At 36.5% G+C, this 13,892-nt stretch overlaps 1 long non-coding RNA gene across 17 annotated transcripts in view; it reads right to left on the bottom strand.

Moving 5' to 3' along the window:
• LOC129643388 (uncharacterized) overlaps positions 1 to 13,892 on the bottom strand; it is a 323,134-nt gene that overhangs the window by 195,897 nt on the left and 113,345 nt on the right. Inside the window, exons 4-5 of one of the 17 annotated variants that reach the window (XR_008710266.1) lie at positions 1,949 to 2,010; positions 754 to 1,407 (exon numbers count right to left, since the gene is read on the bottom strand). The exons of 15 other annotated variants lie outside the window; for them this stretch is intronic. This is a non-coding gene — a long non-coding RNA (uncharacterized LOC129643388). Of the gene's footprint in view, positions 1 to 753; positions 1,408 to 1,467; positions 1,483 to 1,948; positions 2,011 to 13,892 lie in introns of those variants that run through there. One more of the 17 variants, XR_008710268.1, reaches the window with a different exon arrangement.

Genomic DNA, 13,892 nt, shown 5'->3' with positions numbered 1-13,892 from the left:
GCAGGAAATTATGTGGGTAGTTCCAACAGACATTCCTACAAAATGGCCTGTGCATATTTTATTAAATTACTTAATTATAAATTAAGGAAAATAATCACCAAAACAAACTAATTATGTTTTAGGCTTTGTTTTCCTTCTTAAAATGAATATTATAAACTGATCGGGTTATTAGAACAGGAATTTCAATAACAGGAACAAAGAAGTTAAATAAAAAACTTTAAAACTATAATTAACTGTAATTTTACTTAAATATGTACCATTTAAAAATATTCTGGTAGAAGTATAACTTCTCTTTCAAATTAGGTTATGACATAATTCATATATTTATATGTAGATGTTAATATCAGTTAAGATAATCAATTCCATCATAAATTCTTTACAGTAAATGAAAAATCAATTTCATAGTGTTATTAAGATGTAACCTGCATAATATCCTCCATTATGGCCTAAAATAACATTAAGGCCATAATAGCAACTAGAGTTATAACTGTAAAGAAAAAAACCCTATTTTCTCAGAAAGACTCAATATGTATTGTCTAGTCTGTTTTTTCCTTACTTCTGGGCCAATGTTAGTGTGTGTCACTGGTGATAAATAATAGACATGTCATTCAATATGAATTCAAACAATGAATATTAATTGAGTGACTGTTATGTGCAGTCATTGTTCAATAAGCAAATAAATCAAGAATACTTGCCCACTTGAATCTTATATTTTTGTTTTATATTCAAGTTAAGTGAATATAAACTTATATTCACTTAAGTTTATATAAGTGAATAAACTTATATAAGTTGTGCCTGACTCTTTGCAATCCCATTGACTGCAGCACATCAGGCTTCCCTGTCCATTACCAACTCCCAGAGCCTGCTCAAACTCATGTCCATGGAATGGGTAATGCCATCCAACCATCTCATCCTCTGTCATCCCCTTCTCCTCCTGCCTTCAATCTTTCCCAGCATCAAGGTCTTTTCCAATGAGTTAGTTCTTCGCATCAGGTGGCCAAAGTATTGGAACTTCAACATCAGTTCTTCCAATGAATATTCAGGACTGATTTCCTTTAGGACTGGTTTGATCTCCTTGCAGTCCAAGGGACTCTCAAGAGTCTTCTCCAACACCACAGTTCAAAAGCATCAATTCTTCAGCACTCAGCTTTCTTTATGGTCCAACTCTCACATCCATACATGACTACTGGAAAAACCATAGCTTTGACTAGACAGATCTTTGTTGGCAAAGTAATGTCTCTGCTTTTTAACATGCTGTCTAGGTTGGTCACAGTTTTTCTTCCAAGAAGCAAGCGTCTTTTCATTTCATGGCTTCAGTCACCATCTGCAGTGCTTTTGGAGCCCAAGAAAAAAAAGTCTGTCACTGTTTCCATTGTTTCCCCATCTATTTGCCATGAAGTGATGGAGCTGAATGGAGAACAAATAAAGAACAGAATTCCAGCAGCAGTCCATGGGGTCGCAGAGTCAGACACAATTTAGCAACTGAACAACAACAAAAATATTAACTGTATAGTCTACTAAGATGATTTCTAATGATAGATATTTTTACATTCATTTCAGTGATCTAATATCTTTATGATATTTCAAAGAAAATGCTAATGGATTTTCACATCCCCAAATTAAAATGTTAAGCGCAAAGTAATTATGGTTGACAAAAAAATTACTCACAGGAAACTAAAATGAGTCATTTTAAATGGCTTTCCAGTGCCATTAGGGCAGTCTGTTTCCAAACGCGCACAAAAAGCCTAACAATACAGGCAGCAGATCTCATGAGCTTTGTTAAGGTAAAAGGCATCACAGAAAATCCCGTAAGTTATGTGTCACTCCAGAAATATAAAATGTAGTAGAATGGACACCATATAATTTTCCTCTGATCACAATGATTTAGTTGCAAGAGATGGAAATCCCATCTCTGTGAAATCAGGCAGCTCTTAATGATCAAATTTACCTTGGTAACAAGTGCTAGCTTTTGCTCCAGCTAAATAAGGTGTCTTGGGATAATGCTGTCACCTGAAGGAAGGTAAACACAATATAGTTAACTCCTGAGTAGTCAAAACACTAACACTGACTGAGTTCATACTGCATAGTAGGCACCTTGTTAAGCACGGGTATATAGGCTACAGCGTGAAGGATTCTAGTTTAGCAACACTCAGCCATCGCTATAGTCCTTGATTTAGACAAACCACTGTGGAAAGCTCTTCTTACAGACTAATCTTTCCTAAGACAGTCATTTGAGATCATGGCCTAAGTTATAGATGATAAAAAGCTGTTTTTAACAGTTATAAAAGGGCACAGTGAGGGCGTGTGGCAAGGGCAGGAGACTAAGATTGTCGAGGTGACATTCTGTGCTCTAAACTTCAATTATCGCTTCCCACACAGAGAACCTACTCTGAGTCAGATTTGGATTGCCAGCAAACAGTGGTCTCATAAACCCAAAATGTTAACAATAAAGAAGTTTATAGAGCACACTTTGAGTGAAAACAGCATGTTTACAAGCATTATCTTTTACGACCTATACAACCACACTATAAGATCATTCCCATCTTCTAAAAAAGTAGGAAATGGAAGTCTGGAAAGGAGTTACAGCTACTTTAAATTGCTCTCAGACCCATGCATACAAAATGGTTTTCTTGTAAAGAAATTTATATTATACTCAGAATCTTATTGTAAAATGAATTCTGTAATTCAATTAAATAGTCATCTTAAAAACAGGAACATAAGTGGAAATTCCTCACTGGCACTCATGCAAATCAACAAAATAACCATGTTAAAGCTACATCTAATCTCTTGCTGTATACATTGCATGTTGGCTACAGCCACTGCTAAGTTATACATTTACAATGACAAAACCATGAAATTGATTTGTTTCCATTTGTACCAGCAAAAAACTAAATAGGGAGAGTGCAAAAGGGTGAATTTATTTTATTTCCACAGTGCTTCCTTCTGCTGCCATCATGCAGTAGCATTCCTTTTTCTAATTTGGAGTGTTCCATGATCTTAATTTTCTAACTTCTAATCACCTTGCTTGAAAAACAACAAAATAAAATGATCACATATTCTTAAAAAAAAATTCACTTATATCATGATTAAATTTTGTTTTTATTTATACTACCACCTAGAACACCTGGTTTTCTGCTAAGTTTTCTCACAGAACATTAGCTCTGCATTATTCTTCATAATGTTTGCAAAATACTAGGCAAAAAACATTAAATATGGTCTTTTTATAGTTTTTCTCAGAGCTTTACTATCCACAGCAAATGATGAAATTCAAAGCAAACTTAAAGTACACAATTTCCCCTAAATTTATATAGTTCGCTTAGGAAACTGTGTTTGGGCTGAGGAGAGAGGACATACATTAGCTTCAGTTTGGGAACTTCTCTGCTAAGGCAAGTTTGAGGAGAAAGTGGTGGAGAACCACACCATGCAGCATTTCCCTTGGCCTCAGTATCTCAAATGAGGGTAAATCGTGAATCCAGTTTAGTCCTCTAAGTGGAAGGAATTGAAAGGATGGGTGATTTATGGTTAAAGAAGAGACACGCTGCCTGCTCAGTCTTATGTCTCTGCTCTGTATCCTAGAAAACGAAGATACAAGCACTGTCTTATCCATATCAGGGATACAGTACAGATCTAGCTTCAAGACTGTATCAAGCAGTGTTGCCAAAATCTTGGCTCCCTGTCTAATAATGACAAAAATATTGGAGACAGAGTTTTGAGGAAATAGAAAAGGAGTAGCTTTATTATTTTGGCCAGGCAAAACAGAAACATATCAGGCTAGTTCCTCAAGAACTGTGACTCCCTTTCTAGGGAATAGGGAGAGGTTTTACATACTCTTGAAGGTTTTGCATTTTTTTTCTTTTTCAAAGTTTCAAAACGACCACAGCTGGCATCAGACAACTTCTCTATGTCTTGTGCCTCTGAAGTTGTCAGCCCATGACCTTTTTTCTGAAATGTAGAATGTTACAAGAGAGTGTAGGGAAAGTATGCCAGGTGTAGAGTATAATCTACATGGAGTCAGAGAGTAATTAGCTTTGTGAAGGACAAGTCCAAATACAAATGTTTGTTAGTAGTAACAGCTAGAGAATAACCAAGATTATTTAACTCTTGTAGGCCTGTTTGGATGGTATGTGCCAAAGGCTGTTCACTCATTTCTGTTTTTGCTGCAACAGAAGCCCTGAGAGTGGCAGGGCTGGGAGGCCTGAGCAGCAGAAAACTTATATGCCTCAAATGGAAAGGCTGCAGAAGGAAATTCAGACATGGGAGATCCACTTATCACCTTTCCCCTCTACCTAGAAGGTACATGGCACATGCTTTCCTCTTGACATGCTTCTTTTATGCTAACTACATGGACAGAGAGGGTATGAAGTACGTGGGGGAGACAAGTGTATCACAAAGTACTTGAGATTAACAAGTCCATGTCAGCAATACCAGAAACCATACTAGAGAAACAGCAATGGAGAAACAAAAATAATAAAAGATACACTTTGCTGAACAAAATATACTACAAAAAAGATTTCTCATCTTTGGTTAATTACATTTTTGTTTAATGACAGTACTGTAAATCAGACTCAAGGTAATTTGCTAACTTTTACAAGGCATTTCATTGCAAAAATAATGACTACATGCCTTGCTTATACTGTTCAGTAATCTGTTCTTGAATTGAAAATAAAAAACAAATAGAATCAGAATCTGAGTCATTTTTGTTTGTTCTTGTTTTTTTATTTTTTAATCTTGTTTAGATGTGAGAGCTTTTAGACTCTATGACTGTTCCAAGGACTCCTGTGTAGTGTTTGCATATTAAGTTATCTGAAATGGTAGAAAGCTTTCTACATTTCTAGGCTTAGAATCTTTCAAAGAAGTAATTGACGTTACACTTGGAGTAAAAAAAAAAAAAGTTCTGCAGAAGAATGATGAAGCACAGAGGATTTTTAGGGCGGTGAAACAATTACTCGGTACAAAACGATAATGGTGAGTGCATTTGCATACATTTCTCAAATCTACAGAAAGTAAAACACAAACGGTGATCCCTAATGTAAACTATGGACTCTGGTTACTAATAGTGTATCAATACGGGTCACTTGCAATAAAAATCTCACGCTAATGCAACAACAACGCAGTAAAAATAGGAGAATCTGGGCTGGGAGTACAGGGTAAATGGGAACTCTATACTTTTCATTCAGTGCTTTTCTGTCAACCTGAAACTGCTTAAGAAATAGTCTATGAAACAAGTAGAGCAGATTTTTCCACCTAGTCGTACAAAATCTGACACAAGTTTGGAAAGTGCCTGACAAGTGTACTTACACTGCTTTTCTAGATTCTTTTTCATTCAATAATATAAATTCATTCTTTATGTTGCAAAAGCATATCTCCAGAGAAATTTAGTTCAATAATCATAGTAAAAACATTTTCACCTCCAGCGTCAGAATCTGCTCTTGAGACCCAAATAGCTCATGGTATAGTTGACTTAAACACGTTTGATACAAAGAGAGACACACCAGGGACACATTAACTTCACTTTCTCCACCAAACCCCATGTTATGATAGTCCCGTGAGGCATTGCGATTTTGGTTTAAGACCTGTTTCTGGGACACGATGGACTTAATGTATCAGATCTTTAAGTATAAGATATTAAAGTCTACCCTTTAATATGCTGTCATCTGCAGTTATCAAAAGATCGATTCTGCTTTTTTTAATAATATCTTGCACTTCAAGTTAATATGAATATTATCTAACGTTCTTATTTCACTTTGCTTGAAAAAACACAATGCTCAGATTGCACCATTATATTTACTAAAAAAAAGTAGCAGCAAAATGTACATAAAGCACAGTAGATGTAAAATTGTTTAGGAAAAAAGATTGGGAACTTCTCATTGCATGAAGGTTCAAACTGAAAAGGCAGTTGGTGCACCATGCATGAGTAGATGCACTAAAAACTTAAGAAAAGTCCTTTAAAGAAGTAGCTTTCATGTATTTCTAGTCTTAAGTACGAATGCACAGTGTGTAACTTTTTTCAAAGCAGAGCATTTGCTGCCATGGCATTTCTACTGCTGCTGCTGCTGCTAAGTCGCTTCAGTCGTGTCCGACTCTGTGCGACCCCATAGATAGCAGCCCATCAGGCTCCCCCGTCCTTGGGATTCTCCAGGCAAGAACACTGGAGTGGGTTGCCATTTCCTTTCTACTGCACTGAAGCTCAAAGCTCATCTAGGCTAATTTGTCTCCTCTAGAAGCACCACTGACTGTAAACGTACTACATTTAAAAAGAAAAGAGCACTCTGAAGATGTAAAGGGATCTACAAACTATGGGCCCACAGACCACAATAAACAATGGTCCATGTTTTACTTTTTATGCCTGAGAGCTAAGAACGGTTTTAAATTTTACAAAGTTGTGAGAATGAAGAAGAGGAAGATAAGGAAAGAGAGAGAGACTAAATATGGTCAGAAAGCCTAAAATATTATTAATTGTCTAGTCCTTTACAGAAAGAATGTGCCAATCCTAATAAAAACATGTCTTACCAGAGAAGGACTACTCATTTCCAATCATTTCAAAATTAAAAGACATACGTACATTTTCCTCTATTCTGTATGATGTGTCTCCTAATAAGATTTCCCTGAAATATGTTCTTAGTCTACCCACAAAACACACTGGAATAAAACTATATCATAAATAGAATTTAGTTTATATGTATATCTATCTTTCACTTATAATTAAGATATAATCTCATACATGTAATACTACATTTTTTTTTTCAGCACAGTGAACATGTTCTCTCATGATACGTGCTCTAAATGTACAAACTATATGTTAACATGTGGGTATGTGGGGAGTGTGGAAAGAAAAGGAAAGGGATTGGACAGCCTGCAAGAGAAATCTGACCTCTAATTTTTTTTTTAATGAGTTTACTGTTTTGTTTTTTATTTGGCCTTTCTTTGTACAAAGGGAATTATCAATTTTAGGATGAAAGTTTAAATTTGGGGGACAACTCTAATTCAGTGCCACTATGATTTAGAGACTGTACATTAATTTTGTCCATTTTTTTGTGATGTAGCTACTGGCACTTAATTCTAGCTGACACTTAATGTAACTTTAGCATTAAAATTCTTTCTCAAGGACAAGCCATTTGTTAATAAATGATTTAGCATACAAAAATGATTAATCATAAGAACTAATGCAGTATGCATAAAGTTCAGATTACAAACAAATTAGAGTTAAACACAACTGTAATTTATAATAAGTTCAAATAGCTTTCAGAAGAGTCATCTCTGGAGTATGAACAACAAGAATTTATTTTTCTGCTAATTTGCCGCAGCAACGTTTCCTAGCCCAGTGAATGAGTGTTCATATAATACTCTATGTATTCAACATTGACATACAAAGTTGACTGAGAAACCAGCTTTATTCAGAAAGGGACTATTTTCCAAAACACAAAAATTAAATGTTTCTGAATATTTTTAAGATGATGTAAGGCTAAAGGGGAAAAAAGTACAAACTTTCCACTAGCCCATACTTAGTGAATATTTCAAACTATGTCAAAGCAAAAGTTAGCAGACATCATGTCCTTGAAGCTTTATATTAGGTGATGTGTTAAAGCAGTATTCTTAAAGAGATCTCTGAGGAGTTATGGGTAAAAGGTACTATGGAATGCTTCTGAGATAAATTCTCAAGCACATCAGAAAGAATATCTATTTATTTGCAAGGAAAGTAAAAATTATTAGAAACCAATAGAACTTCCAAAATGGAAGAATCCTCAGAGTTAAAGCATACCAAAGAAAGATATCTAAGAAATGGATGTTGGGGGCGGGGGTGGTGGTGGTGTGCAGAGATAGTGAATGGCACATAAATATATTAAGAAATAAAAGGAGAAGGGGACAACAGAGGATGAGATGGCTGGATGGCATCATTGACTCGATGGACGTGAGTTTGAGTGAACTCCGGGAGTTGGTGATGGACAGGGAGGCCTGGCGTGCTGCAATTCATGGGTCACAAAGAGTCGGACGCGACTAAGTGACTGAACTGAACTGAACTGAATGCCCTAGGCTGTTCTTGAATAGTAAATCTGGGAGGAACTTGAGCTGGAAGGTGAATAAATCATGTACCCATTATGACCCCCCCCCCAAAAAAAAGAAAGAAAAGCATTCAAAGATAGCATATAATTATTTCAACAAAAATAAGTAAATATGCTCAAACTGAAAAATATGATTTGAAACCAGTTCAGTAGTCAAGTAGAAACATAAACAGGTAACACTCGGCTTTTGCTTTTGATAAGTGGTCTTTTAGATACAAAAATACAAAAATGTTATCTTTGTATAAGAATTATACATTTATCATTCTAATCTTCATGGTGCATTATTCCAAAATAAACATTAATCACTTTGAAAACAACAATAAAGGCTATAAATACTATATGGAAAGAAATATCTTTATAGACGTTGACTAGACTTTAACCTTTTGAATTCCCAGGTGGTGCTAGTGGTAAAAAACCCAGTTACCAATGCAGGTCCAATCCCCGGGTTAGAAAGATCCCCTGGAGAAGGGCATGGCAACCCACTCCAGTATCCTTGCCTGGAGAGTCCCATGGACAGAGGAACTTGATGGGCTACGGTCCATGGGGTCACAAAGAGTCGGTCGTGACTGAAGCAACTTAACACACAGACATTAATGTTTACTGTAAGGTTTAGATTTGAACGTGTTTGTGGGCTGCTAAAATCTGTTTCCATAACATAATTCACTCGTGTGAATTAGTGGTGTCCAACTCAGTCAGTTGCTTAGTCATGTCCATCTCTTTGCAACCCATGGACTCTAGTCTGCCAAGCTCCTCTGTCCATGGAATCTTCCAGGCAAGAATACTTCAGTGGGTTGCCATTTCCTCCTCAGGGGATCTTCCCAACCCAGGGATTGAACCTATATCCCCTGTGTCTCTTGCACTGGAGGTGGATTCTTCACCACTGAGCCATTGGGAAGCCCACATAACTCACTTGCTAAGCAGCATAATGGAAAAAAGGATATTCAAATTAGATGCTATGGCATAGAAGCATCTTCTATTCAAAAGAGAAGAATTTGCTTAATCAGTTGAGTATAAGTAGGATTACATCTCAGAGGAATAGTATGATTTCAGGACTCATGGAGAGGTTATCGTCGAGTGAGGGCGGTATGGACATTACCATGCAACGTGATGATTCTGTTATGAGACTAGCGCATCATCTTAGCACTACAGGGAAGATTTGAGCAGGGAGAGCTATACGCCATGAGAGGAACCATGGAAACTGCAGATGGAAGGCCATATTTGAGCTGCACTAAATTTAAGCATTTGCATGGGGCTACGGCAAAACTTCCTGTATGTGCAAAAATAACGAAGGTGTAAAAAATATAAAGTGTCAGGAAGTATTTCAGTATCAATAGAGCCATGATTGGCAGTCTCTTCACTAAGAGAGTTTAGAAAAAATTCTGGCCCTGCTATATACTTATTATATCACAATCTCTAGGGGTTAGATTTACAAATCTAAGTTTCAAAAACAACAACAGCAACCTGAAAGCTCCTTATTTTGACCATATCTGTATCTTAATACAGTGAGAAGACTGACAAAATTTCACTAAACATAATAACTAGGCCCTTATCCCATTCACCCTTAACTGTGCCATATGGATTTTGTACCAAACCTCCCCTCGCTGAGGTTACCTGGGGTTTTTACTAATACCAATGGGCAATTTTAATTCCTCATCCATATTGACTTCCTTCCATTCTGGCTTCACATGCCATCAGAGTGACCATCTCCCATCAGATACGATTAGAGTTCCTCCCCTTCAGAGTGTTTTAATGACTTCCTCTTTCTCTAAAGATCACTCTAAAAAGCTTCAAGTATTTTGCTACCCTCCTCCTTCAATCTCCAGCCAGATCTAATGTCATCCTCCCATGTGCTTTCTTTGTTCAAACTACATTAGCCTTCTCTCTTCTTCAAATGCTCACTTCCTGCCTAGGCTCCTTGTAAGAGAGAAAGAATAGTCTGATGGTGACATCTTTTTACTCCCCAAGTTTCAGTAATCATGTTGATAATTAAAGCATTGTTTTAAAGTTTTAATGTCTATTATTACTTCAGTCGTGTCCGACTCGGTGCGACCCCATAGACGGCAGCCCACCAGGCTCCCCCGTCCCTGGGATTCTCCAGGCAAGAACACTGGAGTGGGGTGCCATTTCCTTCTCCAATGTCTATTACTACTAGGCTTTAATTCTCTACCTTGTACACTACAGTGGACATAATTTTAATTTACATGATTATGCTGCCATCTTCTTTGTCAGAAGAAAGAAGTAAACTATAAACCTCTTATAGTTTCATCTAAACCAAGGGTAAGCAAAATTTTTGGTGAAGAGCCAGAGAGTAAATATTGTGAGCTTCATGGCCCAAGGCAAATTTGAGCAATTGTCCTTGTCAAGAGACAGATACTTTGAATATTTTACATTTTATACTTAAAATGTAAAGAATATACTTCTAGCTCATGGGTCACATAAAATCAGGCAGTAGAACATATCTAACCTGATGGGCTATAGCTCACCAATGCCTGACCTAGACACAGTATTTAAATATGATATATAGCCTACAATTTTAAAAGCTACACCTCTAGCTAAGTCAGCTTCTTGATGCCTACTTCATATTTCCACTTGAATTCTAACAGGTATCCCAACAGGAAAAAATAAGTTAAATCAATCAACTCAGGTACTTACCTATATCTCTGCCACTTGAGATCTATCCCATGCCATCAAACTTCCCCAATCCAATAAAATATGATAACCCCATGCCCCTAAATCCAAAATCCAATGCTTGATCAATAAATCCCATCAGCTCTACCTTCAAAGCAATTTCCAGTCTCAACAAACCTTGTCCAACTTTATTGCTACAATCATAATCCCAACCACAAGCTTTCACCTGGACAGGTATAATAGTAAGCTAAAGGACCCCTCTTCAACCACTGTTTTATCCCTCCCCAATAATACATCCTCCATGTAGATATAAGGAACTGGGCAAGAATAAATCTAACCATATCACATCTATATATTAAACCTTTCAATAGATTTGTTTGGCATCTGAACATTGCCTACAAGATCCTAATTTTTCTGGTCTTTTGCAAGGTCCTATCTTCACATGTCTCCTGTGCCCTTTCTTTATTCCAGCCAAACTAGCCTTCTCAAGAAAATAGCAAGCTAATTTTTATTTCAGAATCTTTTTGTATGTTATTATTTTTGCTTAGAACACCCTGTATCTTTGAAGGACCTGCCTCGTTCTCTTCATTCCAATCTAAACTGAAACACCATGTCTTCAGAGAGAGAATTTCTTGACCTCTGTATAGCTAGCTATAGTGAATGGATATGAAGAGTTTACTACTAGGAAGAAGATTAGGTGTGATAATTTTTTTTCCCTCCCTCTCTGTACTTATCTTCTTATCCCTCCTCTGGCTTTCTACTCAATTATAAAATGCATATAATTTCATGTCCTTTGAATTTCTTCTTTCTAAATTGAGAGATTAATTTCCTCAAAAACCTTTATTTGAGAGGAAAAGAGGCATAAGGTAAGACAAAATAGAGTAAATGTTTGCTTGGTATAGGGAGTCACCTTTATATGGAAGGATAATTCCACCAGGAAACAAAAACAAAAACACTGCTGGCAATTCCGAGTTCCCAGATTTGAAGCCAGTGAATTTTCCCATGTTCAAGCACCCTTGACCATAGAGATGAAGGGTGTACACTTAAGGCTATTAACTCATTATGACTGTCGACAACTGAATATGGTGTTGATGGATGTGATAGTGATTCAAAAGAAGTTCTATCAACATTTCCCAACAGAACAAATGCCTTCTCTAATTAGCAAATTCAATAAAACACCTAAAGCTGATGAAGAATTTGTTATACATTATGTTCCATTTGCACTGGCTTACCATGTTAGAAAGCTGTCAAATTAATTTAAAAAGAGATATTCAGTAATAGAAAAGAAATCATTTAAAATAAAATTTAACATTACATTGACATACTAGTTTGTAGTTGACTGCAAGAGCAGTAAAGAGATGTCACTGACTCCTAAGTAGTGACCATTGTGTAATTTGAAAACTCTAAGTGAATTACCAAAAGAGATCTCAACGTCCTTTTATAGTTTCCACTTCACTCCAACAAAAGTCAAACTCATTGCCACTGCAAGTAAGACTCACTAGTGTCTGTCCCTTCCTCGGATCAGTTCAGTCGCTCAGTCATGTTCAACTCTTGGCAACCCCATGGACTGCAGCACACCAGGCTTCCCTTCTGCCATTTATTACCTCTTCTCCTAATTCCTCACCACATGCATTTTGCTCCAGCCACATATTTTTGTTGTTGTTGTTGTTCTTACATAACAACATAACATGACCCTTGTACCCTTGCAAGGAATGTTCTTGCCCCAAATCTGTGTGCTCAGTCTCTCTCTGCCTTGCACTTTCAACTGCTATTTTCTCTGTGAGGTAATTTCTAACTACCCAATAAAAATAGCCTCTCAGAATTATCTGGTCTCCATCACAGCAATATTTTTTACCATCTAACTACCCATACTTCACATATTTACATGGCTCATTGTCTGTCATCTGTCTCCCCACATTAGAATTCAAGTTTCATGATGACAGGGCTTTTTGTCAGTTTTCTAAGCTGTTCAAAGTAAATATAAAGCTTTGTTGAGTAGAAGAATATGCACTCTGAGATATCAAGGAACTTATACATAAATAAGGAAAGATGCAAATTAACAAGTATAGTGTATATTGAGAAATACTGATCTGCTTGTATATGGGGAGCTTGGTAAATTGCAGGAAGCTATGTCAAAATAATTGAAGAAGGCAATGGCACCCCACTCCAGGACTCTTGCCTGGAGAATCCCAGGGATGGGGGAGCCTGGTGAGCTGCCATCTATGGGGTCGCATAGAGTTGAACACAACTGAAGTGACTTAGTAGCATGTCAAAATAATAATGTAGAATCTGGGAAGAGGCAGAGGAGGTGACATCTGAGTTAAAGGATATAAGGAAGAAAGACATAAGGAAAAAAGAAAGAAAGCAAGATCTTACAAACGAGCATCAGAAATGACCACAGGAAAAATAAGTAAAAGAAATATCATCATATAGAAAAGTGTAAGATATATTGCATCCCAATTATTATGTTATATACATTAACTATAAAAACCAAACACAGTTTATACTTTGATAAAGCTAAATTGATAAACAGGTCACACTGTGACATGACCAGATATAGATCTGCATTTCTAAATTTTCAGAAAAAGCCTTTTGCCAAGACACATGATGATTTAGGGAGGCAAACTCACTAATGGATGAGGCACATAACCCATAAAGTTATACCGAGCTTGTGATCACTGTGTCCAGCCTTCATCATGGAAAGGTGCCAGATTAATTTTAAGTCTCTTGAAATCTAAGTTGGCAACTTTGAAGTTCATGTGTAATTCATGAGTTTTTTAAAGGACACCTCATAAGTGACAGAGAACTGATTCTTTACACTGAGGTAGGTATGATATTATAGGTTGAAGAGGTAGAAAAAAAACAAAAAAAAATTAGAATTAGCAGTACTTTCTGCCGAAGATTGACATACCCAGTCTCGCATACAAAGCTATTTTGAATCTCTTGACTTCAATATCTAGGTTCTTTAGTTTGTTTATCCTTAATCAGTACATAAAGAATTTAAGTTGCTTTTAAAGCACAGTCTTAACACTTCATACCACAAGTTGTCTATGAGGATGACTACAAAATAAAGTGGACTAAGGTAAGTGCCTGCTTGGAGAAAGCCACTTTCCTCTGTCTTCTTCCAATTTAATTCCATTTTTTTGTGGCAAAAGTTCTACTAAAAACTTCATATGCAAATTAGCTTAAGAATTTACATCATAT

Source organism: Bubalus kerabau, chromosome 2, assembly GCF_029407905.1.
Source record: "Bubalus kerabau isolate K-KA32 ecotype Philippines breed swamp buffalo chromosome 2, PCC_UOA_SB_1v2, whole genome shotgun sequence".
NCBI classification, from domain to species: Eukaryota; Metazoa; Chordata; class Mammalia; order Artiodactyla; family Bovidae; genus Bubalus; species Bubalus kerabau.
Note: the sequence above shows the minus strand (reverse complement) of the source record. Positions and strands in the feature narration are given on the sequence as shown.